Source organism: Echinops telfairi, unplaced genomic scaffold (genome assembly GCF_000313985.2).
Source record: "Echinops telfairi isolate 266 unplaced genomic scaffold, ASM31398v2 ScPeMD7_53;HRSCAF=182, whole genome shotgun sequence".
Taxonomy (NCBI): Eukaryota; Metazoa; Chordata; class Mammalia; order Afrosoricida; family Tenrecidae; genus Echinops; species Echinops telfairi.
Window position 1 is genome coordinate 19863121 of NW_022103951.1, and position 5192 is coordinate 19868312.

The following is a 5192-nucleotide window of genomic DNA, read 5'->3' on the forward strand; positions in this document are numbered from 1 at the left end:
CGTTTGAGCGGCGGAGCCGGAAAAGAACATTGGAGACACCAGGGAGGCCGCAAGGACAAGCCACCTGTCCTGGAGGAAGGGCGGCCAGGTGCTGCTTGGAGGTGGGATGGCGAGACTCATCTCACATGCTTGGACGCGTCGTCGGGAGAGACCAGTCCCTGGAGAAGGGCGCCGTGCTTGGTGAAGCGGAGGGGCGGCGGCACAGAGGAAGGGCCTTGTGACATGGGTTGGCACAGTGGCTGCCGCCGTGGGCTCGGGCGCAGGCATGGTAGTGTGGACAACGCAGGACCAGGCGGAGTCTCCTTCTGCTGTGCACGGGGTCGCTGTGGGCCAGAACCGACCCCGTAGCACCTGACAACAGAAGCGGCATCCTTCCGACTGCTCGGCTGCTCCCGGGACGCCCCCCTTCGTGAAGGTAACCACATGAGGCTAGGATCATCTAGGATCATCCCACGGGACCATCCGGCCCCCACGCTGACACGGAATCTCGCCGTCACTCAGTGCTCCAACAGAGAGACGTGGAGACAGCCGCGGGAGTGCAGGGTCTGACCGCCCAGGTGAGCTACCTGCCCGTGGGCACCGGGAGGGACTCAGGTCGGTGTAACGGGGACCCAACCACTCCATTGTCCTTCTAGCCTTTCATCCCACACGAAGCGGAGAGAAGGCTTCTTCCGTTTCTGGCCTCCCGCTCACCCGCCCGCTGTGTTCGCCGAGAAACAAAAGGGACACAGGTGTAGCTTCATTTGTTTCAGCCTCCGGTGGGGAAGCAGCTCTCTGCCGGTGGCACAAAGGAGCCCTCACGGCGGCAGAGCGGTCACACGCTGGGCTGCCCACCACAAGGTCAGCACTGTGATGCCCCAGCAGCCCCGGGGAGAAAGACAGGGCTCTCTGCTCCCTTGAAGGGTTAGGGCCTCGGACACCCACAGGGCCAGTCCCACCCTGTCCTGTAAGGCTGCTGGACTCAGTCCACTCACTAGCAGTGGGTGGCACTGTGCTGAGTGGGGCTGGAAGTTGGCTCCCGTGGGACAAAGACGGGCCACTCTGCTTCGGTGGAGACGTACAGCCTTGGAAACCAGCGGAGAACCGCTCCCCCGCCCCATCGGATTGACCTGAGTCGGAACGGACCCCACGGCCGTGGGTTTGGGTCTGTGTGCGCCACGGAAACATGGTGACCGTGTGCCGTCTTCCCCGAGCTCCCCTCCTGACCCGTCCGCCCTTCAGCCTGCCGTGAGCAGATCCAGAGAATGAGCCAGGGTCAGCCCGCGGTTTTCTCCGAGCCCTTTCTGCCTGCTAAGGAAACAAGCTGCCTCCTTTCAAAATAAACAAGCGATCACACCCTCTAATCAGAGCCAGAGCGCGAAGCCAAACAAAACATCTAACGGAACCAAAAGAAGCAGAGAAAAGGGCCCGGGTGGCATACTTGGGCCCACACAGAAGGACTCGGAGCTCCGTGCTGCTACGGGGTAGGGTGGGGTGGGGTGGGGGACCCCGAGAGAACCTCTCACTCACGGGGGCCCCCACATGGCGCCCAACACCGGGCTCTCCCAGGAAGCAGCTGCCACGGCATTCTCTCATTGAGGGGCTGGGGGACTCAAACCGCTGACCTCCTGATCAGCAGCCAGGGGCTTGGAGCACCCCATGGCCAGAACTCCTCTCCCGTCACACACCACCGTGAAGGATCACGCGTGGGTGGTCTTCCTCTGGGACCGAAGGCTGCAGCCAGCATGGCTCTCACAAGTAGTTCTGCTAACCCAGGGCTGTGGGGGCCTCTGTAAGCAGGGGGGAGCCGGGTGGGGCGTCCCCTCTGTGCAGAAGGTTGGGGGCTGTCTTGCAAAGAGATTTAATGCCGCTTGCTGATGGGCAGGTTGGAGGGTCAGGCCTACCCAGAGGGCACTGAGAAGAAAGCCCTGACCAGCAACTTTCCCCCAAATCAAGGAGACCCCGACAGAGCTCCAGTGTACCCCGGCAGCAACGGGATGCAGAAGAATGTGTGTTCAAAACCGCCTGCATGTGCTGCAAACACGAGGGGTCCGCTCTGTGTGTCCGCGAGTTTGAGAGCATCCGCATGAGCTGATGAACCCGAGAGGTCGGAGTGGCAGGGAGACAGGGGGAGGAAAGCCCAGGGGTGGGGCTGCTTGCCTTCCTCCACTTGGTACGACCAGGGCTGGTTTCCTTACGTTGTATGCATGGGGAGAGAGGATTCCAGGCTGGAGCGTTCAGTGACAGAGTCCAGAGAGCTGCAGCCATCGGACCCTGAAGGGTCATCCAGCCCCGGAGAAGGTGCTGAATGCTCAGAAGGAGGCCAACTAGCCATGTTGGCCAAGTTTGGCAGCTGAGTCTTGCAAGGGATTTGTGTTGGCAAGTCACAAACGGACTGACCTTCAGCATTCGAGCAGATGCTGTAAGGTTGACATTGGCCCCACCAGCCAACGTCAACGAAGGGAGCCAGTCATTAGCAAGACCAGTTCAGCCAGGAAGCCGGTGGTGGTCCCAGGAGAATCAGCACCTTCCATGGGGAGACCTCCCCACCCCCAAATCTAGAGAGCCTATCCCTCTCAGGACAGACAAGTATCGAGGTTCACGTCGTTCGGTAAATGCCTAGACGGAATCTCTGTGAGTGTAATGACTGTGGGCTTTTTCTGCTTGGATGGAGGGAAGAGAGTGCAGAGATTTTGCTATCGATGCCCCCCGTGCCAGCTGGCCCGCTCACAGCCCTCTGATGGTTTCCGTTTTCATAAACAAGGGCCTTGGTTTCTGCGTGCCCGTGCTCAGCAGGAGGGTGATGTACAGAACGTGCTGCTCCGCAGGGCAAATCCCAGTGTGTCTGGAAGTCCCTTCCAAGGCGTGCACTGCACTCCGTGTGGAAAGTCTTCGAGTGTGCAAGCCCACGGCCGACCACTGTGGGTTCACCAGGTCTCCCCGCCGACAGCTTTGCATCAGAGTCCAGGCAAAACCAGGTGAGCACGTTCACCTGCATTCATGAGGGTGGACCCGTCAGGTGAGGGCGATCTCCTGGGTGCGAGGTCCCCAAGGCTCAGGAGGGGCCCCGTTTTCTGGTTAACTTGGAGGACTATTACATAACATCCATGAGATCCCCTTTCCAAGTATACTCTCTTGTCCGATGTAGAGATGCTTTGTTTCCTGGAGTTGTAGAGCGAAGGCCGAGGGGATGATTCCTCCCACAAAGAAAAGGATTTGGAACTTAGAGACGTCACATCCGAGTCTGCTGTGGCTCCTCCCTAGGACACGGCCGTACGGGGAAACGAATACAACGTTGGACACTAGGAGCGTGACCTCTGTCGATTAAAAGTGACCTTTGTACTTTCTGAGAAGAGTCGCGGCCGGTCTGCTGCAAAGAGTAAACGTATCCTCTGTCCAGACATATGGGAGGCATTACAGCTCGTGCCTTGGAAGTGATCCGTTTTGTATGATTATCAAGTAAATAACGTAACCATCAGCACGTAAACTCATGCCCATCCCCACGCTCCCAACCCCCGGCTTCCCTCCTTGTTAGTGTCTGCGCCAGGCTGGCTTCCCTAGGGAGCAGAACAGGGGATGCGTGTGCGTGCTGCCTACACACAGAGATTCCTATCACGAAGGGGCTCACAGTGTAAAGACGGCATGTCCAGTGTGGTTCCGGTCAGGCTTCTGTGGACGTGTGGAAGCAGGGCGATGAAGCACAGGCTGTGGGGGGCACAGGCTGGCGGACGCAAAGAATCCAACGTTGGCCAAATGAACCCACTGTTGGCATTCCTCAGGTGGCTCCTGGGATGGGCAAGGGACACAACAGGGGATCCAAGGACGAGATGGGAGATTCAGCTCTAGGAGGAGATGTGCCAAAGTCTTCTCTCTCTCTCTCTCACACACACACACACACACAGATGTCATCTGCCTGGTCTAACTGATAGCCTGGCCCCCACCCCTTCCTTTACCCCTAAGTGCGTCGCGGACATAACCCTTAGTGATCGCAGTGTCTGTCCACGTGATGGGAGGCAGCAGGGCCAGGGCGTCTCCGCAGTGCTGCCAAATCATCAAGTCCATATCTGGGTGGGATCGCTGGCCAAGTGAGGTCCTAATCGGGAGCCTTTCCCACACCTGTCTCTCTCAAGCGTTTTCACTGCTGGTGTGTGGACACAGACTTAAACAAGTGCCTGTGTGAGCCGGCGCCGCCCGTTCCAGGCACCGTGGGGTGGAAGCTACAAAGCCCCAGCAGAAGGGTCCCGCTGGGAACCTGGTGCGCAGAGCATGCAATCGAACGCTGTCCTCGGAGGAGCTTACAGACACAGCACCTCATGTGGGCAGGGGCCAAGGAGGACCTGCTTGGCATTGGACTTGGCTGGTGGCCCCCGTTTGTGCTAGATGTAACAGACAGCTCGTCATGTCTGTAAAATCCAAATTCAGAAAAGGCTGCGCGTGTCCAGCATTAAGGGGAGAAACCCGGGGCTGGGAAAGCCCTGTCATGAAATCCAGAATCACATCTCGGAAGAGGGAGGGAGACCCAGGAGCATGAAGGAGCTCGAGCAGACTTCTGCACATTCACTGTGCCGGGGCGCATCACGAGAGGGAGCGCAGGGAGGAAGTTCACCTTGTACTGTACTTCCCCTTTCTTAGGCAAAGTCCTACGCCCTTCTGGTTGTCGGACGTCTGTTTTCCAGGGGCTCGGTCATTGTCTGTCTGTCTGTCTGTCCCTTTAGACCCACCAAGACATCCTACCTCCAGGACAGAAGAACCTGGTGTCTGATGAAATTCATGAACGAAAACAAGACGCGTTGGTAGGAAACCATCTGCGTCCACCAGCCTTGAAGCAGAGGCATTCATTCGCAATGACTATTGGACGCTGCTTTACCTCTCGCTTGGTTGAGGGCAGTCGAGAGAAAAGACAGCTGATCGAAAGATGACAGGTGTCAGCTTCACGCACCTATGCGCAGGTGTGAGTGGAACCTAACCTCTCGATCAGCACCCAGCCTAATGACCTCCTCTTGGGGGTGGGGAAGGAAGGGACATTGTGGGGATTACTCTCTCTTGTTCTTGTGCTTCTGGCTTGACTGGGCCCCAAGTCTCACATCGAAGGCTGGCAGTCCACGTGGCCTGGCGAGCTTGGCAGTCCACGTGGCCCGCCGTGTTCCTGTGGATCTCGGACCCATGTGACTCTGCGTCCACCAACCTGTGATCTCCCAGCTTCTCCCTCCACC